Below are 26653 nucleotides of genomic sequence, written 5' to 3'. Positions count from 1 at the left end.
TCCTCTGGGCTTCCTACTTATCCTGTCCTTTCTGTGTCTCTCTTTTAGAGAAGGAAAGTGGTCACAGCCTTCCAAAAGTGGGCATGGTCAGCCTCAGAGCTTTCATACTCCTTGCTGCCCTCTAGACTAGCAACGTAAAAAGAGGTGAGTAAGGGGTTCACAATGTAAAGCTGGCCAAGGGGGCAATACAGTGTTCATTTTTCGCCTGTGTAAATCAGCACTAAGCTGTTAGTGTTTCCCTATGGGATCAGTTTTCTGTGAGGATCATTTTACATTTGCAGAGTTGGCCAGTGTCAGTTGCACTGACAATTGCATTTATTTTGAGGTTTGCTTGCTTTTGGATATGTGCTGGGTGGGATTTGGGGTTGAGTTAGTGAACACTGGCATATTGTGCCCGTGACTAATCCTTCCCATAACAGGAAACACCATGCGCCTGCTGCAAATATAGTTTCTGTTCCTCAGCTTTTGCTTGTGACAACTGATAGCAAACAACCACTTGCGGGCTGCACAATACAAGTGCAAGTCTATCTGTTACATTTCAGACTCAAGTCAAGATGCCCCGATCTCCTGACTTGTTCTGCCCTTGAGACACTGTAATATGTCACATGAGAAAAAAGAGCAACATCAGGGACTCGTACTATATTCAGAAGTGACATGAGTTCACCAGGTGGTAGTGGGAGCTGATTTGTATTGGCAATGCCTTCTAACACACAATGAGTACAGTAATATTCTGTAGGTGTGCCCAGTACTGATCACAGTACAGACATAATACTTTACTTTCCCTAATTTTCCCTCTACACCTGTTCTCACTTTATGCTTCTCGTATCTGCTGCCTTGTGCTATTGCTGTATGTACAGCATAAGAGCAATCGCTTGCACCAGAGCTGACTGCTGTGCTCGTGTGTAATCTGCTGCCTGTTTGGTCTCCAGGAGCTATAAAGGTAGATGCTCTTACTGCATTTAGGCAAACATTGCCTTTCTCATATTTTGACTTTCAATACACACTAAAACCACACCCATTAAGTGAAGGGCATGTGTTTAAGTCACCTACAGGTGATGACATGCTTGGGTGATTTTACATTGTGCTGCTATAGCACAGATTTTGTTACATCTTTGCATCTGAGGCACTTTATTTATACTAGCGGGGATTATCGCTTCTTTTTTTAAAAGAAAAGTTCTTCTAAAAAGAAAAGAACTTCTCACTGCAAATCAATTTCTAGGGAGCTGCACTGCTGTTAGTGAGAGGAGAGCTTGTTTGCATACACTAATGGCAGTCATCCCTTAGATGCTAACATGCTAACTAGTTTTTCAATGCACATAAAGCACATCTCTTTCACGAACTGTATTGATAAATAACTCATTGGGTCCGGTGTTTTCTTCTGTTTTCTCTAACATTTTCTTCACCATGTTTTTCAAAGCTCATTTGGCTCAGCCTGTGAAATTCCTGTTTTACACCATCTCTCTTAGTGAGCTCTTTCCTGTTTGTTTTCTCTTGTTTCTTATTTTTGACCTTCTTTACATAATTTTCCATTGCTTTTATTTTTGTGTTCCTCTTAGGACTTTCTGTACCTCTTTCTCCACACAGATACCTTATGTCCCTTTTCCCCACATGTGCTCCCTCAGCCTCCCTTTTCATAGACAGGGACTCCACCCCCACCTTCCAGACAGGCCCCACCATGGCTTCTGCCACCTTGTTCTCTCTCCGCCCCTCCCCTTCGCAGCTGCTTACACGGTGATGTGCTTGTGGAGATAGACACTAGCTCTGCAGAGAGAAGTACTGTGTAAAACAAGCCAGGGAAAGAGCACGAAAACTTAACTGATGCAACTGGGGCTTAGCTGTCTCTTTAAGCTTCAGGCAGGTAGATAAACACCAATTGCTAGATTGTCCTGCAGCAGCTAAGAAGAGACTCCAAAGCTAGAAATCTAGGAAATCCAGGCCAACAGTATTAAATAAAAGTTTTCTGAGAGGAACAGGAGTCCAACTGCATGAAACCTGCAGCCACACTGAGGGCAACAGCAACAGGATGGTAAAAAGACAAGGGAATGTGTCCCTCTCATTCTCCTTGTGGTGGTGCCAATGGAGAATTTCAGGATTGTTGAGCAGTCTGCGATGCAAATCTCTAGTTTTACACAATTTGGGGTTGTGTAAATGTTTTCTAGCCAGATGTAATTAGCTCTAATTTAGAGATGGGTCCAATCCAGCCATCAGTTTTCATGTAGGATTCCTCATTGGAATCAATAGGAAGTTGTGCAGAAATCATGATGCAGAAGATGGCCCATAGTTTTCTGGAGCTGAGTGAGGTCGGAGTACAAAATGCTTCCATTGGCAAAATCTTACGGAAAGTATTTTATTTGTGTGATATTTTACATAGCAACACTACAGATTTTTAAACCCGGTCTGATGTAATTAGCTCTAATTTAGAGATGGGTCCAATCCAAAACAAGGATCTGGAAACCTCTGAACTGAGGGAAGTTTGGATCCTGATGTGAACTTTGTGGTTTGGGGCCCTGTCTAACTAAGACCAAGAAGGAGGCTGTCTAGCTTGGCTTCTAGCTGCTATGCAATCTCCTTTGATTTGAAGAGAACACTGCTTTCCTTTCCCTTGCTATAGCATTATAAAGCAAAACACAAGAACCTTATTCCCCACTGACTGCTCGCCTTTTGCTTCAGTGAAATCTGAAAAATTCCTCATATTTCTTTACATGTGTTGATGCTGCAAAGTTCACAAAATCCAAACTCTAGTAATTTATGTTAAATTTTCATGAAGTTAATTAAATGATGTGAAAATTCTTGTTCTGGCTAAAATTTACAAAATTCACAAAAGACCTGCTGGGTCCATATTTGTTAGACAGCAAAACCCCAGAGGCTTCATTCAAGTTGTCTTACTCATACAACTTTCCAGATGGTTTTAGGATTTCAAAATAGCAGCTATATACTGTAAATGAAGAAGGGGAAAATTACAGTTGAATCTATGTGCAATATTTTCAGAGAAATGCATACACAAGGTCGGTCACTCAGTCCTGGTGAGGGAGAAATATCGGAAGCCTGTACAGGAAATGTTTGTGTGAAATATTATTCAACTTCTTCTTTGCTTCAACTCTTGTATATTTCTGCACATCATGGGCTCAGTCATGCAATGTGCCGAACGCCTTCAGATCCTGCTGACTGAGTTGAGCCCCCTTCAATGGGAGTTGAGAGTATAGCTGAGGTGTGCACGCATATTATGGGGTAACCAAGGCTCTATCAAGGAAAGTCAAGGGCATACTCCCATATAATCCTCAGAGGAAAAAAAAAAAAAGACTAGCCACATAGCCAGTGTTCTGTGGCCACATCCAATAGTTCAACAAGTTTCCCTCAGCAAAAGCAGAATAGTGGCATAAAAGTGAACTGCCTCATTACTACTGGTGAACTTTAAAAGGTTTGGAATCTCATTTCTATGCTTTTTAAGCCCAAGGAGTTTCACATAAGCTCTGGAAGTCTGGTGAGAGCAGCTTTCTTATGAGATTTCTAGTCCTTTGTGATTTGAGCTGTGTGAGCTACCAGCACCTTTGCACAGATGGTGTGGGAAGTCTGCTTGCTGTTCCCACAGAAAGGGCAGTAATTGTTGCACGCAGAGGCCATCCTTACACTTCAGGAGGCCTCGAAAATGCTGAATCTAGGAGGTTCCTCATGCAGGTCATTCAGCTTTTTTACAGCTGGTCTTGTAATAATAAATTGGTCCTGGCCAAGTTCACCTCTGCATGGCCAGGGATGGATTAGTTTAACAATACATGACATTTGTGTTGCAGTTTTCATCCAAAGTTCTCAAAAGAAAGGTAAGGATCATCATCCACATTTTACAGATGGGAAGATGGATGTACAGGCAGGTGAGGTGCTCTAGCCACGGCCACACACGGTAGGTCAGTAGTACAGCCAGGACCAAAATCCCATTTCTCCAGACTTCCAGTCCAGTGCCCAGTATGCTGGACCACAGTGGCCTCTTAATAGTAAATTGGGCCTGGAGCCATCACAAGTTCAGTGTCTCCCCCACTCCCCTCCCAAAATCGTGTTGAAATTTCCCATTATACTGATATGGGAGGATGAATTTGCAGTACAATGTATATCTGGTGTTACATACAAAAAAACTACATTAAAAGAACGTTAAAGTTGCAAAGTCAATCCCTCAAAAGTTAGGAAATGTCAGAATTAATTGTGCAACCTTAATTTGGCCCCTCATGTGTATGCCTTATGATACAGTCTTTAAATACACGCTCACGCTCTATTTTTTCCATAGTGCCTCATTCAGTGCACAGGATGGATGCTGCTCACTAAATGAGCAACTATTCAATATTGTATTTTCTCTTCATTGTTCAGCATGTGGCTGTGACCCAAGAAGCCCCTAATGCCAACTGATTCTGGTGTGTGTAATATATATTCTGGTTCTCCAAAGAATGTCATGTGAGGTCTTAAATGAAAGCCAGGCTCACACTGGTCATTAATATCACTGAGAAATATATGTACAGATACTATATAAAGAGTTGTGTGTGTGTATGTATATGTATATATATATATATACACACACACACACATACACATAAATAATGTTTTAAAGTCTGTATCAAGACAGAGTTGGCAACTGTTTTTTTGTCAGACAAAAGATGTTTCTTCATCTGTCTCTCTGAGGTGTAAATTAAGCATTGTACATTAACACAGAGTATTCCCATTTATATTTGAAGTCAACACAGAGATGTGAAATCAACAGAGAAGTAGCAAACAGGAAAAATAAGCCCTGAATGGTTATCCTAACTCTGATGTTACCCCAAAATCTCTATTATAGAATAATAAGGTGACATAAATAACAGGTTCAACTCCTACCAGCATCTATCAACTGGGAGAGTTAGAAATCTGTGTGCCTCCTACCTGTGTTGCATTGAAATAAAGGATAGAGAGAATATAACCTTAAACAGAAAGATTTATTAAGGGAATGTTACAACTGGGGGAAGATTCACTAAAGGGATCCCTTACATATACCCAAGAATAGATTCCAGTAAGGGGCATAAACTGTCCCTGGGTTAAATTATGAAGTGCTTGAAAAACAATTACTGTCTCTCTTCTACTGCAGATGGAGGTCACCGGCAACTGATAATCCATCTCAGAATCTCAGGAACATCGGAGGATCTGGCTCTCTACCGCCGAAGCAGGAGATCAACAGATCTGGACTTCACTGGATCCTTTGGTGGAACACAGGAATCAGGTAAGTATCAAAGTCCTTGGCAGGTGTTAGTAGCCAAAGTCTTGATCCAATGTTAGTAGCCGAAGTCTTGATCCAATGACCGTGCAAAGAAGCTGAACGTGGCTGCCTTATATGCTCTCTATGGTGTGAATTTCTGAGGCACACTCTGGCAGACACTTCCCCCAACCAGTTCCAACCAGCTCTCAGTCGCTCAAGTTCTGGCGGGAAACAGAGTTTTGGCAGGAAAATGTCATGAAAGGGTACCAAGATGGAGTTCAAACCCTTGCTACCACATGCGCCATTTTGAATTGCAGCAACATTAATTATAATACATAACAAAGATATAACCATACACGAATAACAGCTTACACTGACTACAGACAATGAACTTTGGGGATATGAGTAGTCAGCAAAGAACACGCCCTTTTATCCTACATCTAGAAAGTAAACAGACAGTACGTTTACTTTCATGAAAACGGGATTACAACCAGCCTTGGTTGAAACACTGCAGAGGGCACTGATGGATGAGAGAAACTTCTTTAGACAGGAGGTTAGCCTGTTAAGTTTAGTCTCCAAAAACCATGTGATGATTTTGTTTTATATGGAACCTTTTGTTTCCATTATCCTTATCATTTGAATCTTGAATCTTTGGTAATAAATGTATGCTTCTCTTCTCTATAAATATATCTAAGTGCTATGATCTGGTGCTGATCCTGAGTTGAACTATACGTGGATAATGGGCTGCAATCCATTGCCACGTTCACTACACACCTTCTCAACTTCTTCAACAAATGAGTCATGGCTCCTATAAGTCTCTTTTATTACCCAGCTCTGACTCAGTCCCTGAGCACTGTACATCCTGGGCACAGAATAAGGGAGGGGTGCTATGGAAGAATAGGATGTGATCATGTAATTAAATACTGTATCTTAATACATATACACAAGGTGGCTGAATTAAGGATGCACAGGCAATCTTAATTCTGGCATTTCCTAACTTTTGAGAGCCAGACTTTGCAACCTGAATAATTTTAATGTAGTTTTTTGGGGTGTAAAATATATGTGTAGGTTGAAATTTTCCAAACAATCTAACGGATTTAGATACATATCTTCAATTGAAACTAATGAGTGAAATCCTGGCCCCACTGAAGTCAATAACTAAACTCCTACTGATTTTGTGAGTGCCAGGATTTACGCAATGTCCCTGAACTGCTTTGAAAAACTCAGTCAGATTACATGGCTTTTTCCCTAGAGATCACTAGTAAGCCAGGATGAAAGTTGGGATCACTTAAAATCATGGAATCATAGAATCATAGAATATCAAGGTTGGAAGGGACCTCAGGAGGTCATCTAGTCCAACCCCCTGCTCAAAGCAGGATCAATCCCCAACTAAATCATCCCAGCCAGCGCTTTGTCAAGCCTGACCTTAAAAACCTCTAAGGAAGGAGATTCCACCACCTCCCTAGGTAACGCATTCCAGTGTTTCACCACCCTCCTAGTGAAAAGGTTTTTCCTAATATCCAACCTAAACTACCCCCACTGCAACTTTAGACCATTATTCCTTGTTCTGTCATCTGGTACCACTGAGAACAGTCTAGATCCATCCTCTTTGGAACCCCCTTTCAGGTAGTTGAAAGCAGCTATCAAATCCCCCCTCATTCTTCTCTTCTGCAGACTAAATAATCCCAGTTCCCTCAGCCTCTCCTCATAAATTGTGTGCTCCAGCCCCGAAATCATTTTTGTTGCCCTCTGCTGGACTCTTTCCAATTTTTCCACATCCTTCTTGTAGTGTGGGGCCCAAAACTGGACACAGTACTCCAGATGTGGCCTCACCAATGCTGAATAGAGGAGAATGATCACGTCCCTCGATCTGCTGGCAATGCTCCTACTTATACAGCCCAAAATATCGTTAGCCTTCTTGGCAACAAGGGCACACTGTTGACTCATATCCAGCTTCTCATCCACTGTAACCCCTAGGTCCTTTTCTGCAGAACTGCTGCCTAGCCACTCAGTCCCTAGTCTGTAGCACTGCATGGGATTCATCCATCCTAAGTGCAGGACTCTGCACTTGTCCTTGTTGAACCTCATCAGATTTCTTTTGGCCCAATCCTCCAATTTGTCTAGGTCCCTCTGTATCCTATCCCTACCCTCCAGTGTATCTACCACTCCTCCCAGTTTAGCGTCATCTGCAAACTTGCTGAGGGTGCAATCCACGCCATCCTCCAGATCATTAATGAAGATATTAAACAAAACTGGCCCCAGGACCGACCCTTGGGGCACTCCGCTTGATACTAGCTACCAACTAGACATGGAGCCATTGATCACTTTGCTGGGTGTTGACTAAAGTGGTCTTGCCTGTCCATATTTATTTTTGGTTTTGTTTTAAATATTTTATGTTTTTCTTATCATTGTGATTATTTTATTTCAATAGCACATATACGCTTCAACTGAGATCAGGGCCCCATTATGCCAGACACTGAACAAACACTTAGAGGGAGATGGTCTCTGTCTAGAATTTTTACAATCTAAATAGACACGATAGACAAAGGGTGAAAGAAAGGAAATATTATTACCCCTCTTGACAGGTGAGGAAACTGAGGCACGGAGAGATTAAGTGACTTGCCTACAGTCAGACAGGAAGTTTGTCATACAACCAAGAATTGCACGCAGTTCTCATCCATACCCATCTAGTCCTTTAACTGCAAGATTATCCTTTTATTGCTTTCGTTCTCTTCAGACATGGTACATTTTGGGATGGGTTGTTTTTTGTTTTTTTTTTGTTTCCAGAAATACAATTAGAAGCTCAGACTGATTTAATATTGACTTATAAAATCACATTGGAAATATGGTCCTATAAAAAAAATTCTCATGCACTATGTGTTTTACCTTTTTACATCAAATGTGCAGCGCCATTACACATGATGTGAAATGCTCAGCTGTAACCCTGATGCTCTGTAGAAAGCCAGCCAACCCTGAGACAGTGTTCTTATTAGCTTGATTGCTTAGAAGCTTAGGTAGAGATGACTCAACGTTTTCCCACCACCACCAACTAGTTGAACTTGACAGCACTAAAACAATTATGTTAGAAATAGCCATTAGCAAAGAAGTACCAGTTTAGTTTGAAAAAGTCAATTGTAAGAAGTCAAGCTTATAAAATAGCTTTTACCCCATATACCAGAAAAAATGCCAGCTAATATTTTCCCTTTATTATAAAAAAAAAAAAAAGGTCAACATTAACAGCTGTAATATACACTTCTAGGCCAGGATGTACATATTCTGATTTGTGTTTCTTACACGATGGCTGTAGCATAGGAGCCGTGGATTCTACTGACATTAAGGCACTAAGACCAGAGACCAGCCAATCGTATCTCAAATATAGTACAGCTTTATTTATAAAGGGGATTGAACTATCTTCAATAGGTTCAGGTTTTAATAAACTGCCTCCTTAGTTTCCTTTGCTCCCTGCGGGCCAAACCCCTGATTATTTATTTATTTATTTATTTATTTGTTTTAAAATCTCATGATTTTTAAGATACTCTAATGGCATATTTTGGAAACTGACTCATGATTTTTGAATGCTTAATAATGCTGCCATTTGACGCATATAAGTGAGAAACAAAAAATAGAAAACTAATTTTGCTTCTTCCCCCAATCAACACCTTGAGAAGCGACAATACTGAATTTGTGCCACCATGAGGTGATTCAAAAGGCTATACATTAGCAGCATGCTTGAGCCCACTTTCTTGATTCCAAGATGGCATTTGCTAACAGATACTCTGACCCATATCCTGTGAGTGGGACCTTGACATAAAGATTAACCTCTTACCAACAGTCCTATGAATCACACCCTTATTATAGGAGGAAACCAATTCTGTGATGTGCACCTTGCACTGGGTTTCTCCTCTCTTTCCCATGCAGTTTCATACTACAGCTTTCAGGAAATGATTAGGGTACTCTTCTAAGTTAACCCTTTAGTGAGGCTTACCTTTAGCTCTTTCACTGTTAGTGGCAGATTGCTATGTCACCATGTTTAGAACTGTCTTTGTTTCTCTACAAGGGCTAGATCCTCAGCTGGTATAAATTGTCATAGCTCTGTTGACTTCATTGGAGCTATAACATTAACAGCAGCTGAGGATCTGCCCTTAAGGACGTAGATTTAAATGAATATCGACATATGAATATCCTACAAAACATTCATACTTTTAATAGAACACTCGTGTGTATATATAATGTGTAGGTATCTATATGTGTATAATGCATTGTTTAAAAGTGCAATGTATGATGTGTAAATATGGGAATTAGGATTCGGATTTTGTGTGTGCTGTTTGTATATTGCTGTGCTTCTGAGATTTATAGCACAAAAGTTTAGGCAACCAAGAGTCTGTAATTTACAGATATAAACTAAATATTTCATAAGATTGGTGCATTAGCTAATTTTTATGACATGTCATTTCAGTAAGGACATTGCTTTATTTCATGGAAGGTTTTCCCATAGATAATAGTTGTTAGCTGGCTGAGTTGGAATCTGACAGGATTAAGGAAATCTAAACTGAAAGCTGGTTTTGTGCAAGGAAGCATAATGTGACTGTTGTTACAAGAGGCAATGTGGGATGTTTGTGCATAAATGCATGACAGGAGGGTTTGCTTGTAGCTGTATCCATAAGTGCAGCTTAGCAGAGCTCAGAGCTCATGTCTCACAGGGCAAGCATCATGTGATTTCTTTGTAATGTCCTGTTTGGCTAAATATGGTTATGCTTTTACTTTCCATAGTTTTCAGGTACTGATTGTTTTTAAGTCTGGATAGAATGAGAAGGGCCAATACTGCAGATCAACTCCTCAAAAAGAAATCAATGTAGATCATTATATATGAGTGAGTGACATCTAAAGAAATACAAATGCACGGTGCCCTGCAGTTAGCAGTGGCTGACCTAGATAGAGCGATGTGTCCTATCAAAACCACAGCGGCTCTGATATTCAAAATTTGACTCTAAAACCTGTTGGTTTTACTGAGCTGAGCTCTGCAATTTTTTCTAACTGAACAGGTGCATTAAAAAACAACAGTTTCAACTGAAATACTGTGAGGCCAGCTCTTCATTCTGAGACACTAGTGCAGCTCCTGCTGAAGTCAACAGATGCACTGTGTGACTCCTGGAGGGTAGAATGTATCCATTAATAACCATAACGTGTGCTCTTAGAGGTTTTGCAATAAGGGGAAATTCATCATAGAAACCAAATTTAAATTAGTTTCATGTTAGAAAAGGCTTCACCATCTGTACTAGTGTAAAAATATGGGCTGATTCTCCACTCACCCTGGTTTTACACTAACAACTCCACTGATATCAATTATTTCATATATGCCAGCATATGTTAGCACAGAGTCGGGCTCAGTATTTCACAGAATCATAGAACTGGAAGGGACCTCGAGAGGTCATCTAATGCAGTCCCCTGCACTCAAGGCAGGACTAAGTATTATCTAGACCATCCCTGACAGGTGTTTGTCCAACCTGCTCTTAAAAATCTCCAATGGTGGAGATTCCACCACCTCCCTTGGCAATATATTCCAGTGCTTAACCACTCTGACAGTTAGGAAGTTTTTCCTAATGTCCAACCTAAACCGCCCTTGCTGCAATTTAAGCCCATTGCTTCTTGTCCTATCCTCAGAGGTTAAGAAGAACAATTTTTCTCCCTCCTCCTTGTAACAACCTTTTATGTACTTGAAAACTGTTATCATGTCCCCTCTCAGTCTTCTCTTCTCCAGACTAAACAAACCCAATTTTTTTCAATCTTCCCTCATAGGTCATGTTTTCTAGACCTTTAGTCATTTTTGTTGCTCTTCTCTGGACTTTCTTCAATTTGTCCACATCTTTCCTGAAATGTGGCGCCCAGAACTGGACACAATATTCCAGCTGAGGCCTAATCAGTGCAGAGTAGAGCGGAAGAATTACTTCTCGTATCTTGCTTACAATACTCCTGCTAATACATCCCAGAATGATGTTTGCCTTTTTTGCAATAGCCTTACACTGTTGATTCATATTTAGCTTGTGATCCACTATGATCCCCAGATCCCTTTCTGCAGTACTCCTTCCTAGGCAGTCATTTTCCATTTTGTATGTGTGCAACTGATTGTTCCTTCCTAAGTAGAATACTTTGCATTTGTCCTTATTGAATTCCATCCTGTTTACTTCAGACCATTTCTCCAGGTTGTCCAGATCATTTTGAATATTAATCCTATCTTTCAAAGCACTTGCAACCCCTCCCAGCTTGGTATCGTCTGCAAATGTTATAAATGTACTCTCTATGCCATTATCTAAATCATTGATGAAGATAATGAACAGAACCGGACCCAGAACTGATCCCTGCGGGACCCCACTCGTTATGCCCTTCCAGCATGACTGTGAACCACTGATAACTACTCTCTGGGAACAATTTTCCAACCAGTTATGCACCCACCTTATAGTAGCTCCATCTAGGTTGTATTTCCCTAGTTTGTTTATGAGAAGGTTATGCAAGACCGTATCAAAAGCCTTACTAAAGTCAAGGTATACCACATCTACCACTTCTCCCTTATCCACAAGTCTTGTTACCCTGTCAAAGAAATCTATCAGGTTGGTCTGACACAGTTTTTCTTGACAAATCCATGCTGACGATTATTTATCACCTTATTATCTTCTAGGTGTTTGCAAATTGATTGCTTAATTATTTGCTTCATTATCTTTCCGGGTACAGAAGTTAAGCTGACTGATCTGTAATTCCCCGGGTTGTCCTTATTTCTCTTTTTATAGATGGGCCCTATATTTGCCCTTTTCCAGTCTTCTGGAATGTCTCCCATCTTCCATGACTTTTCAAAGATAATTGCTAATGGCTCAGATATCTCCTCAGTCAGCTCCTTGAGTATTCTAGGATGCACTTCATCAGGCGCTGGTGATTTAAAGACATCTAACTTGTATAAGTAATTTTTGACTTATTCTTTCCCTATTTTAGACTCCTGATCCTACCTCATTTTCACTGGCATTCACTATTTTAGATGTCCCATTGTCACCAACCTTCTTGGTGAAAACCGAAACAAAGAAGTCATTACGCACCTCTGCCATTTCCACATTTTCTGTTATTGTCTTTCCCCCCTCATTGAGTAACTGGCCTACTCTGTCCTTGGTCTTCCTCTTGCTTCTAGTGTATTTGTAGAATGTTTTCTTGTTGTGCCTTGGCTTTTCTAATTTTGTCCTTACATACTTGTGTTGTTTGTTTATATTCATCCTTTGTAGTTTGACCGAGTTTCCAGTTTTTGTAGGACTCTTTTTTTGAATTTTAGATCATTGAAGATCTCCTGGTTAAGCCAGGATGGTCTCTTGCCATACATCCTATCTTTCCTATGCAGTGGGATAGTTTGCTCTTGTGCCCTTAATAATGTCTCTTTGAAAAACTGCCAACTGTCTTCAGTTGTTTTTCCCCTTAGAAATCCTTCCCAGGGGATTTTACCTACAACTCCCTGAGTTTGCTAAAGTCTGCCTTCTTGAAATCTATTGTCTTTATTGTGCTGTTCTCCCTCCTACCATTCCTTAGAATTGTGAACTCTACCATTTCATGATCACTTTCACCCAAGTTGCCTTCCACTTTCAAATTCTCAACCAGTTCTTCCCTATTTGTCAAAATCAAATCTAGAACAGCCTCCCCTCTAGTAGCTTTCTCCACCTTCTGAAATAAAAAATTGTCTCCAGTACATTCCAAGAACTGGTTGGATAATCTGTGCCCTACTGTGTTATTTTCCCAACAGATGTCTGGGTAGTTGAAGTCCCCCATCACCACCAAGTCCTGTGCTTTGGATGATTTTGTTAGTTGTTTAAAAAAACCTCATCTACTTATTCTTCCTGGTTTGGTAGTCTTTAATAGACCCCTACCATGACATTATCCTTGTTTTTTACCCCTTTTATCCTTACCCAGAGACTTTCAACAAGTCTGTCTCTTATTTCTATCTCAACCTCAGTCCAAGTGTATACATTTTTAATATATAAGGCAACATCTCCTCCCTTTTTTCCCTGCCTGTCCTTCCTGAGCAAGCTGTACCCTTCTATACCAATATTCCAGTCATGCGTATTATCCCCCCAAGTCTCTGTGAAGCCAACTAGGTCATAGTTGTGTTTATTTACTAGCATTTCGAGTTCTTCCTGCTTATTCCCCATACTTCTCACATTAGTATACAGACATCTAAGACACTGATTTGATTTCCCCCCTCCCAGTTCTGTCTTGTCTCTCCCTTATTTCTGCTATAACAGTCAATGCCCCCCCCCCAAATTCCAACCCTTCTCCCAGGTCTCCATGTTTTTGACTTACCTGTGGGCTTTGGTCACCTACCCCCATTGAACCTAGTTTAAAGCCCTCCTCACTAGGTTAACCTGTCTGAAGACAAATATGCTTTTCCCCTTCCTCTGTAGCTGGACCCCATCTCTGTCTAGCAGTCCTTCTTCCTGGAACATCATCCTGTGGTCAAGGAAGCCGAAGCCCTCCTGGCGACACCATCCTTGCACCCAGCTCCATTCCATTCGTACTTGGACAGGAGTGATGATCCCCGTTATGACTGTAGATTGCAGTGGAACTAAAGAAGAATAGACTGAAAAAGTACTCAGAGTTGACAGATGAGTATATAGTATGCATACCACATAATATTTCAGTAGAAACACTTACACTTGCTTCTCAAAAGCAATCTGCAAAGCTGCCACTAAATCCATCCCACATGGCTACCAAAAGACTTGCCTGCTCAGATGAGGAATGTACAGAACTTCTGAAGCAGCATGAAGAATCTGATGACTCATAGGGACCTACCTATGTGTGCCATGGTAGTACCTATGTGTGCCAAGCAGATGATAACTGCAGTGTGTGGGCTGACGTATCAATGCAATAGCACCCCCTATGTCTAGGCAGACTATTGCACCAGAGTTCACTAGGTCAGGTGCGGCAGGCAGTCAGTCAGTTTCTCTTTCCTGAGTCCCTCTGGGTATGTAGGTTTTCTCTGCATACATGGTCAGCTTGTCCTGATGCCCAGGAGGTCTGGTCAGAGAGTTAGTATAATATAAGGTCCTGATCCCATTCTCATTGAAGACAATAGCAAAATTTCTGTTGACTTCTGCATCTTTAGAATTAGGCCCTGAAGGTAGAAAGTACACGGAACCCTTCTTAAAGCAAAGGGTATTACTGAAGAAGACCTGCAGGACTGGACAGCTTCACAATAAAACTATTCTGGGATTTTAATACTCTGCCTTTGACCCATGAAAACATATTTACAGTGAAAATTCTGTAAATATTGTTGGCTCCCTAGTAGAGTTCAGAAACTCTCTAGACTCCTAGCAAATAGAAACAGATGTCAATCTTGTATAGATCGACAGATTTAAGATAATAAGGGAGCATGATAATCATCCAGTCTGATCTCTTGCATAATACAGGATATGGAACTCCACCTAGTGATTCCTGCATCAAGCTTAATAACTTGTGGTTGAGCTAGACAATCTCTTTTAGACAGAAATCCAGTCTAGATTTAAAGACTGCAAGTGATGGGATTGTCTCTTATTGTGTGTTTGTACAGTGTCTAGAACAATGGGACCCAATCTCAGTTGAAGTCTCTAAGCACTATTGTAATGCAAGTAATAAAAATAATCCTGTCTCAGACAATAACCAGGTTCCCAAACATGATTTTGTGTGTGTTCCCTGCAGCCATACCCCCATGTGCTGTGATTTCCCAGAGTAAGTAGCATCAAGTAAGCATTTTGGCTCTGAGATCTCCTACTTTCATCTTGTTGCGGGAAGTTCCCTTATTGGTTTAGTAGGTGCCAGGCTTTCCTCCGAGTCTTTACAGAACCTGTTACCCCAATATGGTGCAAATGGGAAGCAAGCTACAACAAGTGCCAGTTTTCAGATGAGAGGTAAAACTGTGAGGCCCTGATTTTATGTGGGCAATAAAAATCCCATAGCATTTCTGAAAAAGAAAAGAAAAGGTGTTTTGAGCAAATTCCTGTTGCCTATCTAAATCCTCCCTGCTGTCTCAGCCAGATAAGTTTCGTTCACTTCTTGTCCTAAACTGTTGTGAAGTGTTGCTGTTAAAGAGTTGCTACAATTCATTCTAGAAGTGGCTGCATTTCCATGATGGATGAAGCGACCCAGAGATATATGTTGTATATCAGCTTAAGTCTGAAATACTTTAGAATCATAGTTCCTGTATAAATGTAAGCTTTTGTTATCGGTGGGGCTGGTAGCACTGCCTATTATTAAAGTTACCCAACACTTCCCATTTTAAGAGCCTGTTTTCACTTACTTATAACTCAAACATTTGGGCTGAAATTTTCCAAGTCAGGTGTCTGCCTCAGGATGAATTTTTTTGAAGATTTTGGGAAAACAGTCTTCTGTTTCTGAGAATGAGAATAGGAAAAAATACATTGTTTTGCCCATGTTAAAAAAAAAATCTGGAATCTCTGAAAAGCTCTAGTTCTCCCATGCTTTGGACTAAGAACTCAAAATTTGGCAGGGAGGTGTCCTCTGTGTCAGGGGTGTGTCTTTTACCATCCCCATGAAGATCAACCCAAGTCAGAAGCCTTTGAAAAATCACAATTGATGCATGCTCAAGAGGACATAGCAATGGAGAAAGGAACAACAGAGGGCAGGAGAATGGATAGGAAGAGGAAAGATAGTGCCAATACTACTTACAGGAAAAGTCATGTAGGTGATACTGGGAGTAAAATGACTGTACCTAATCAGGCGAGGAGTCTGGGTAAAGCCAGGCAGAAACAACTAAGATGTCTGTGCACCAGTGCAAGGTGCCTGGGTAACAAAAGGGAGGAACTAGAACTACTGGTGTGGGAAGTGAAAGCAGATATAACGTAGGCCTGGCTTGACATAAGGAACTTGCCTCATTTCTTAGTGGGCATAATTGGGAAGGTGAATGAAAGGTTGAGTTGTAAATAGGGGCCTGACAAACAGTATGTTGCAGTCAGGATATCTGTGCTAGCTAAGATAAGCAGCAACACCCTAATACTAGGGACTATGGACAAGATAAACCTGGAATGTAAAGATCAAGTTCCACGTGAACAGTACACGGACAGAGCATTCTGTATAGGGATTGGTTCCAGCAAAGTAACCAAGCCAATCCAAAAATATGTGATTTAACATATAGCAGTGGTTCTCAACCAGGCATCTGGGGCTCCCTGGGGGGGCCGCAAGCAGGTTTCAGGAGGTCCACCAAGCAGGGCTAGTGTTAGTCTTGCTGGGGCCCAAGGAAGAAAGCCGAAACTGCACTGTGCAGGGTTGAAGGCTAGGGCTCTGAGCCCTGCCACCTAGGGCTGAAGCCGAAGCCTGAGCAACTTAGCTTCACAGTGACCCCTGTGGTGTGGGGCCCCAGGCAATTGCCCTGCTTGCTAGCCCCTAAAACCGGGCCTGGCTTTTATATGCAGAAAAAGAGTTGTTGTTCCAAAAGTGGGCTATGGACTTTTTATAGCATGTTGCGGAGGGGAGGCGGGGGGCTCAGAAAGAAAAAGGTTGAAAACCCCTGATATATAGCAAATGCAATGTAATGTGTACATGTATATGAAGGAAGAGGTTGTCCATGTAACTTTGGATATGTGGTACACCTTATACCCACCCCTTACACTTGAGTTTGATCAACTCAGCGTAGCTTTTCTGTATGCCAAATAAAGGAATCTGAGTGAGGAAATCCAGAGTCGAACTGCGTGTTTTGGATCCCCGAGAACTGGATGAAGTGTTCTTCTAGAACTGGACTAGTTGTTCTGGATAAGCTGAGTGGAAAAGGTCTTGGAGGAAATCCCAACGTATAGGGATAACAGAAACAGGGTGGAATAGTAGTCATAACTGGAATAGTTATTGAAAGGTATGTGCTGTTCAGAAAAGACAGAAAGAAAGGTAAAGATGGTGGATAGTGTATATTAGTGATGAGGTAGAGTGTAAAAATTAGAAGTGATGGAATGGATAAAACCGTTTGGGTCAAAATCCTTTGGGGAAGAAAGGTAAGTGCTCCACTGAGGTAGTGCTTGGGGTCTGCTACAGACCCCACAGATCCAATTTGGATATGGATAGAGACCTCTTTAATATTTTTAATTAAATAAATAGGACTGGGAATTGTGTGATTATGGGAGACTTTAATTTCCCAGATATAGACTGGAGGACAAGATAATGGTAGGGTCCAAATATTCCTGGATGTGATAGCTGAACAGTCACCAAACCAACAAGAGGTGATGCCAGTTTAGATTTAGCATTGGTAAGTAGTGGGGATCTCAGAGAAGAACTGGTTGCAGAGGACAAACTTGGTTCGAGTGATCATGAGTTGAGTCAGTTTAAACTAAATGGAGAGAGAAACAAAAATAGGTCTACAAGTAAGTGTGATGGGATGTATAAACCCCATACCAGTGATGGAGGGGTTAAAGAGCTGCTGTGGGCAAGGCTGGCCCCTCCCCTCTGTCAAGAGTGGACTAAGGGCTTAAAAACAGGAAGTTGGGCAGCTCTGTGAGAGAAAATGGCAGCTCTAAAGCTCCCAAGGGAGACCCCTGGAAGCTTTCAGGAAGCCATTTACCAGCCCCCTCTCCCCTTTGTCTCCCCCCGCCTAAAAGGAGACAGTGGCTCTGGCAAACTGGATGGGCAGGACAGGTTCAGCAAGCTCCAAGGCATGCCATTAGGCAGTTGGTACCACTACTCTCTACCCCTTTCAGGGTTAGGGAGTTTGAGACCATACCAAAGGGACTAGGGGAGTAGGAACCAAGAGCCCCATCCCCTTCAAACACAAGAGAATTATTTAACTAAGTTTGTATCATAGGGACCCCTACTTAGACTGGTGAGGGTGTCTTAAGGACTTTTCTGTGTCTGTACAGTGGGAGTCATCCATCAGCAGCCCGAGAACTGTGACACTACGGTCCTTGATTTCAAAAGAGCAAACTTTGAAAATTAAGGGAATTAATTAGGGAAGGGGACTGGACTGAAGAACTCAAGGATTTGAATGTGGAGCAGGCTTGGAATTACGTTGTCAAAGTTGCAGAAACTATCTGAAGCCTACATCACAAGTGAGGAGGAAAAAAATTGTAGGGAAGGGTTGGTCTGCAGTTTGATGTTTGTTTAAAAGAAATCAGACAGCTTTCCTTGCTGATCCATCCCTTCTTCCACTCCTTGCAGGCTATCTCTTGGAGATCAGAAATTACAGGGAAATGTGAGAACCGTGAACAGCCAAGCAGAGCTTGACCTTGCAAAGGAAATGAAAACTAATAGTAACAAATTCTTTAGCCATATAAAAAGAAAAAAACAAGGAAAGAAGAAGTGGGACTGCTAAGCCCTGAGGATGGGGTGAAGTGTAAAGATAATCTAGTTATGGCCCAACACCTAAGTGAATACTTTGCCTCAGTTTTTAATAAGGGTAACAAGAAGCTTGGGGGAAGTAGCAGGGTATCTAGGATATGGAAGTAGAAATGACCTTATCCATGGTGGAAGCCAAACTCAAACAGCTTAATGGGACCAAACTGGGGGGTCCAGATAATCTCCATATAAGAATATTAAAGGAACTTTTACAAGCCCAATAGCAACGATTTTTAATGAATCCAAAAACTCAGCGCTCATACCCTATTACCAGAAAATTGTAAATATAGTATCTATATTTAAGAAAAGGGGGAAAAACTGATCCAGGAAACTAGTGGTTCATTAGTTTGACCTCAGTTATATGCAAGGTCTTAGAACAAATTTTGAAAGAGAGAATAATTAAAGACATGGAGGTAAATGGTAACTGAGAAAAAATACAATGTGTTTGTACAATAGGTATGTAACCCTTCTGCCCATCAGAGTTGGCTGCAACAAGGGCCGGGTTCAGTATCTAGGGGTTCTATTCATATAACACAATGCAAAACTGGCTCGAGCCCCCACCCAGTGACCTGGGACAAATATATGCCACCCCCGCTAGGCGCCTTCCCCTCTCGCAAGCACCGAGTCTGAGTGTAGCAAAAGCCTTTTAATAACAGAGAGAAACAATGTGGCATTATGTTGGGGAAACACCACCAACAGGATTCATAACACAACCCATGAGCAAAAACCCACCCCAAGCAAATTGGGGCGTGTCCTTTCCCTTTGGTTCTTGAGTCCAGCAACCCAAAGTCCCAAAAGTCCAACAACCCAAAAGTCTCTGTCCCTGGTCAGTGCAGTGCCAGAGTTCGAAAGTTTATCTGCAGTTTTACCTCCCAACCTGGGTGAAGATGGGGGGGGTTCAGGGGTTAAGCCGATTGCCCCACCTCTCCATGGGGCTCAGCTCCGCTCCGCCAACCATCCCACGAATTGCTCCGCTCTGCCAGCTGCCCTAATGAGCTGCTCTGCTCTGCTAGCCATCCCCACAAACTGCTCCGCAATATATCTTCAGGCCCCCCACTGCTTAACACAACACTCAGTGATTTCAGCTCTTAATAAGTTTAGCTCTTTTGTGATTTCAGCTTGTAGTAGGGGAGCCTCAGCACTGGTGCACCATTGGCCCAAAGTGAATTCAGCTCAACAGCCTGTAACTAGACTCCTAATAGAATCAAGATTAGCTCTGATATTCCACAGTGAAGAGAGGAGGCAGTGTAATTAGCATGTAAGGCCTGGGCCCACGCCCCAAATACTGCTACCTATTCCCAGCCTCTCTCAATTCACTGAGTTTTGGAACCCATGTCCCTTGCCTAGCGAGTGCTACTTCGTTGATGGCGAGTCCCTCCATCATAACAAAAGGCCAAGTACAGTTCCACTGTCCTTGATTCACAAAATCAGGATAATAAATTATTCCTCCTGCCCCAATAACAGGGAAACTGGGGTCTCACAGCAGCCAAAGTGACCATTTGGGCAGCTATGGGCTCATGCTAGGTGGGATGGGTGTGCCTATGCAAATAAGATCAGCCCCAGAAGTTCTTTTCCACAACTTGCCACACCTCACCACCAGATGTCAGGGTGGAGCTCATCCTGACTCTGCTTACAGGTAGATTGTTCTAACTTGATTTCTTTCGTCCACTCTGTATCCCTAATCCTTACATGGGATGCCCTACTCTTGTAAATTCTAAAGTTGCCTGGGGACCCGTACCCTTTGTAATCCTAACTATAGACCAAGGAAGCCCTACTCACTGTATTTCTAACCCTAGCCTGGGCAGCACTACACTATGTAACACTAACCTTAACCCTACTCTAAAGGTTGCCTGGGAAACCCTAACTTCTGTAACCAGAACCCTAGGCCAGGGAGCCCAACCCTCTGTATCCCTAGCCCTAGCATGGGAAACCCTACTATCCGTTTCCCTATCTGTAGCCCAGGGAGTCTTATACTCTGTATTCCCAACCCCAGACCAATGCCAATGTTGGCACAAGAACAAATAATACAAACTAGCCACCAAGTTTAGGCTTGAAATGAGAGAAAAGTTTCTAACCAACAGAGGAGTGAAGTTCTGGAACAGCCTTCCCAGGGGAGTAGTGGGAGCACAAAACTTAACTTGTTTTAAGATGCATCGTGATAAATTTATGGAGGAGATGGTATGATGAGATTGCCTACACTGGCATATGCCCCATCAACAAATATCTCCAATGACCGGAGAAGGGCCATTGGAGGGCTCTGAGTTACTTCACATAATTCTTTTCCAGGTGTCTGGCTGCTGGGTCTTGCCCATTGCCGTATTTGGGGTCAGGAAAGAATTTCCCCCAAGTCAGATTGGCAGAGATCCTGTGGATTTTTCGCCTTCTTTTGCAGCATGGGGCATGGTCTGGTCACTTGCTGGTCTGAATTAGAGTAAATGGTGGATTCTTTGTAACTTGAAAGCTTTAAATCAAGACAAAGGAAATGCAGGAGATCTAATTGAGCTGGAGGTTAGGCATACAGTGTGTAGGGCTATAGATTATGGACCTACTGCAGGAGTGGGTGGGTGAAGTTCTGTGACCTGCAGTGTACAAGAGGTCAGACTAGATGGTCCTGATGGTCCCTTCTGGCCTTAAACTCTATACGTCTATGCTCAGTAGAGACTTCTTAGATTTGAGCATATAATTTCCTCACATTCCTTCTCCACTGGACACGTTGAAGCAAATGTCCTTGAATTTTAGTTAAGGCTGCATAACAAGATACTTTCTTGTTTGTTTTTTAATTCTGGTAGATTATACTAGTGGATTTATCAGATTAATTATAAAAATGTGCATTAATTATAAAAATGAAGGTTATTTCCGTTTAGAAAAACAGAAGAAAGACAGCTTTGTCCCAACCTTTCTTACCATAGAAGACTCTTTTACACTTCAGGAACATGCAACAGACTGAGCAAACCGCCAAAAATACATGAGTCTTATGCACTGAATTAATATCTAATATAACTGAACTGTAATGAAAATGGCTCATATTCAGAGAGCAAAGATACTATATTGGACAAAAGACTAATGGAAATTATCCCTATCTTGTGCTCAGCCAAGTCAGTAGATTCAAGTGCATCATTGTGACAGGAGTGGTTGATTTGAAAGACTTCATTATTGAGCAGTTAATGCTCTACAGCAGGAGATACTGGAACAATGAAAGTGTATTAGCTTCCAAAGACTATATCTTACAAGGTTTCCGTAAATGACTTCTGTTCCCAAATTGTCCTTTCAGAAGCTAAAAAAAATAAATAGATTCAAAACCAGATCATAACCTGGATTCTGAAAAAGGAGTCCATTTTAGATTAAAACAAGCACCTTCCCTATTATTATTATTCTGTGTTTTTAATTTATACATTTACCTGGTTGGTCACACATGTAAGCCAAACCAAACATTACATCATGCTCTTTTTGATACAAGGGTGTGTGTGTGTGAGAGAGAGAGGGATGGATGGATGGATGATAACCCATATAGTTATATTAGCAACTAACTTTTTCCCCAAGGATCCTAAATCGCATGCAGGAGAAGTGCAGTCACATTTGGAGTAGAATACAGCAACTGTTTAACAGCACAAGAATAGGAAGTGAAGACTATCTTATCCAACTAAAAGTACAATTGGCATTTTCAAGTAAGCATAACAGTTTACCCAACTGAGAATTAGGCACATGCACTAGGGTAAACATTCCTAATTGTTTAGTGGCCTCAAGTAACAAGGATTTTACCTCCTGACTTATCAGTATTTGTTTATTTCTTGTCCAAATTGATCCCTAAGTGTTCCCTCCCCATACTGTATATTGCACATGCAGTTCTCCCAAGCTATTGGCTAGATCCTGAGCCTCATGAAGGCTTAAAGCCACTTTTTAACTAGTGAGAGGATCATTCACTTGCAGTGGGTCCTCCACCACTACCCCATCATACATGCAGAAGGGGGCTTGGCCAGAATGCTGTTTCATTCACCTAGTCCCAAGCTGTAGTAATGGCCCCTGGAGGATGTTGGCATCAGATGGAGCAACCATCAATCTGGTCTATCTCACACCACCACCAGATTCCCACTTTCTTCTACTTCTGAGCTTGGGTCAAGTACAGTTAAACCAATCCAGAGTATCTGCACTATTTTCCCTATAAAGACCAAAAGAAACCATGGTAAAAGGATACCATTATACACAGGCCATCTGATCTTCATGTGGGTTGTGGTTGTTAAATTCATGTTGAAAATACAACATAAATTTGGGGAGGGTGGGTGTCGAATTAAAAATCTTTATTTTTACAACTAAAACGGGGGTTATGTATTTTATGACACATCTCATTGTGTATAGAAGCTGATCATATCTTTAAGGAGCTAAACAAATTACAACAGGAACAAAACAGCGATTTAGAGGGTGAGGTGACTAATCGTAAAAATGGAACTTTATCCCGAAAGCTCCTACATGCCAACCAGTCTCGCCATGCACAATGCCCACAGAGCAAGGACCATCCCAGGGCTTCAGGGGATGAGCAGGAGTTTCCTTGCAATTGCTCGTCTCAGCTGCTGGGACAGCTGTGGTACCAGAATTGAAAGGAGGCAGGTCAGTCTCTCCTGCACTCTCAGTGCCTCCCAGCATTGTGCCTAGGAAGCATAGAAGAGAAAGAGGAAGCAGCTTTACTGGAATGCAGAGGGGGCAAGGGCCAGGTTAAGGTCACAGGAGACAGGAGACAGGGTCCCCAGGCTAGGGTTAAGGCTACAAAGATTAGATCTCCCAGGGATAGGAACGCACAGGGTCGAGCTGCTGGGGCTAGGGTTCGGTTTCTAGAGGGTAGGGCTCCCCAGACTAGGTTGAGGGATACAGAGGGATAGGGCTTCCTGGCCTAGGGTTAGGGTTACAGAGGGTTACAGAGGATCAGACTCTTCTAGTTTGGGTTACAGAGAGTAGGGCTCTCCAAGTTATTCTTAGGGTTACAGAGGGTGAAGCTCCCCAGGCTACAGTTATGGTTAGAAAAGATGGGGCCCACCGGGTTAGTGATAGGATAGTAGAAGTTAAGGCTCTCAAAGTTAGGGTTCTAGAGGACAGGGCTCCCTGGATAATGTTTGGGTTACAGAGGGTAGCGCTTGCTCATATAGGGTTAGGGTTACAGAAGGTAGGGCTCTCCAGTTTAGGGTTAGGGTTACAGCGGGTAAGGCTCCCTGGCCTAGAGTTAAGGATACAGAGGGTAAGCCTCTCCAGATTAGAGTTATGTTTAAAAAGAGTTGGGGTCTCCGAGCTATGGCTGGGGAGACAGAATGTCGGGGTTCCTGGTCTAGGATTAGTGTTACAGAGAGGGTAGGGCTGCCCAGCCCAGGGTTAGGGTTACAGAAAGCAGGGCTCCCCAGTGGAATGTTAGGGTTACAGAGGGTAGGGATCCTGGTTAAAGAGGATATGGTTCCCTGGAGTATAGTTAAGGTTACGAAGGATAGGGCTCACCCAAGTAGGATTAAGGTTACAGAGGGTAGGACTAGCCAGGCTATGGTTAGGGTTACAGAGTGTAGGCTCCCTGTGCAGGGCTATCTGGCCTTGGGTTAGAAATACAGAGGATAGGGCTCCCCAGCCTATTATACAGAGGGTGGGGCTCCCTGGGCTAGGGTTCGGGTTACAGAGGGTAGGGTAACCTGGGCTATGATTATGGATACAAAGAGTAGGGCTGCCTGGGCTAGGGTTAGAGTTACGGCACATAGGGCTCCCTGGGCTAGGGTTAAAGTTACACAGGATAAGGCCTCCCAGCCTAAGGATAGTGTTACAGTGGTAGGCTAGCTGGGCTTGTGTTAGGGATACCGAGGCTAGGACTCCCCGACCTAGAGTTAGGGTTAAACAAGGGTCGAGCACTCCAGTTTAGAGTTAGGTTTACAGAGAGTTGGGCTCAGCATGCTTGGGTTAGGATTACGGAGGATAGGCCTCCCTGGGCTAGGGTTAGAATTACAATGGTAGGACTGTCTAAGATAGTGTTAGGGTTACAGAGTGTAGTGATCCCAGGCCTAGGTTTAGAGTTAGTTAAAGCCCCAGAGGGTAGGGCTCCCTGGACTATAGTTAGTTATACAGGGGGTAGGGCTCCCCAGGCTGGGGTTAGGGTTATACAGACTGCGGCTCCCCGGGTTATGGATACAGAGAGTACGATTCCCTGGGCTAGGGTTAGGGTTAGAGAAGGTAGGGCTCTCTCTTCTACGGTTAGTTATACAGGGGGTAGGGCTCGTGGGCTACAGGTATAATTAAAGAGGGTAGGGCTGCCTGGGCTAGGGTTAGAGTTAAAAGAAGTAGAGTTCTGTGTGTTAGGGTTAAGATTACAGAGGCAGGGCGCCCCACATTAAGGTTAGGGTTCCAGTGACTAGGGCTCCCAGGGCTAGGGTTAGGGTTACAGAGGATAAGTTCTTGAGCTACGGTAGGGTTAGAAAGGGTAGGGCTTGCCCAGCTACGGTTAGACAGAGCTAAGGGGAGGGGGAATTGAGATCTGAAGAGGTGCCCAGGATGGGTTGGTAGAGATTGGGACTAGATGTGGAGAGCCCAGGACTGCCAAAGTGTGAAATCTGGTATGTCTTAACTTTTGAGTGCTTGAATTTGCAACTCTATCATTCTGTTAATTTTGTTTCTCATTATTGTTAAGGTTTAGTTTTGTTCACGACACTTGTATGTATTAATTGCCTCACTTATTCCAAGAAGTTCTTTAATTATTATTATTAAATCGAGGGAAGCAGTGCAAGGTAATCACCCAGTCATATTAAAGAAGGGGAGCTTGCAAGATATCAGCAGTTAAGTGGAAACTTTGTCTAAAGAGATACCTGAACTTACCTAACCAAATCTAACCCATATCTAAACCAAACACTGTATTTTTAATTGCACGATGATGCAAAGAGCAGCTGTACCGTAGCTATGTGCCAAATGTGTTTGTAAGGCACCAGGGTAAGGTTGTATGAATTACAGCACTTCCTTACACTTCCTTGGCACTTCCGTAGTGTTCCTTTCATTACTCCACCCACAGCCTCCCGAATTCTGACAACGACCCGGTCAGGAGGGAGGATTGCGATGATTACAGGCTGCCCGGTGAAATTAATGAATCAGAAAGAGAATTTGCTTTGCACAGTGAGAAACAGTGCTCGTTTCCGAAAGCCTGTGGAGAAGCTATTTACAATTGTGTCTTCTCAGTAAGCGTTAGTTGTATGGATCTGAAATTTGGTAAGGGTGGATCCAAGTTCCGTGTCACCTTCTCTGGCAATTTGTATTACAAAAGGCTTCTATAATTCAGTGAAAAGCAGAGAATGGATAGTGATGGGCACTAAAACACTATTATATAGGAATGGGCACAACGACAAAATGTTCTCCGTGCCAAATTGCAGAAAGACTGTCTGGGACAGCAGGATAGGAGTTCATTTTTAGCCATTCAATGCTGCTCTAACGTTCACAGATAATCTACACCATCTATTCTTTTTTCCAGCGCCCTCTTCACACTAAACTCTCTTACCTGGAGGGGTTGGAGAGAAGGATCACCTTAGATGTGATTAAATGCATGTATTCGTGGTCTTTTAGCTCTATCACTTACAAGGACAGAGAAGATAACCACGTTGTCATATTGTCAGTTGTATGTACATATGTCATATTGTATGTACAATGATGCAAGGCTAGAAACTACCAGATCCCCAGCAGGCATAAATTGATGTTGCTCCAATAAAGCCAATGGAGCTTCACCAATTTACAGCAGTTGAGTGTCTACCCCTAATTTATTTTTCTCTAGATCTCTCCAAACAATGAAGTTAAATCAAATATAAAACAGTTATGAGGATATTTGTGTTATCAGTCAAAATGGACAACATTTTTTTTTTGCAATCTTTTTAAACTGTAGCGTTATTGTGACATTTTAGTTTACCGCCAAGTTTGGAGTTATTCACAATATCAGCTAAGAAATTGAATCTATTTTTAAATGGTTTTGTTTCAAACTCTGTGCTGTTTTTAAATCAATGAGAGGATCTAGTCTATTTCTAGACATTTCTCTCATTAGTTTCTCAGCAACAACATCTAACTGTATTAATACAGCTGTCAGAAGGAGACTGCTCTGTAAAATGTAGCCTTTGT

General features: G+C 42.2%; 1 protein-coding gene across 1 annotated transcript in view; it reads left to right on the top strand.

The window, feature by feature from the left end:
- The first annotated feature begins 4608 nt into the window (after nucleotides 1–4608).
- LOC140911927 (uncharacterized) overlaps nucleotides 4609–26653 on the top strand; it is a 77286-nt gene continuing 55241 nt past the window's right edge. The window contains exon 1 of the mRNA XM_073346087.1: nucleotides 4609–5233. The gene's annotated coding sequence lies outside the window, so the exon portion shown is untranslated. The remainder of the gene's footprint in view (nucleotides 5234–26653) is intronic.

This window comes from Lepidochelys kempii, chromosome 5 (assembly GCF_965140265.1).
Source record: "Lepidochelys kempii isolate rLepKem1 chromosome 5, rLepKem1.hap2, whole genome shotgun sequence".
Lineage (NCBI taxonomy): Eukaryota > Metazoa > Chordata > Testudines > Cheloniidae > Lepidochelys > Lepidochelys kempii.
This window is presented reverse-complemented; position numbering and strand designations above follow the sequence as displayed.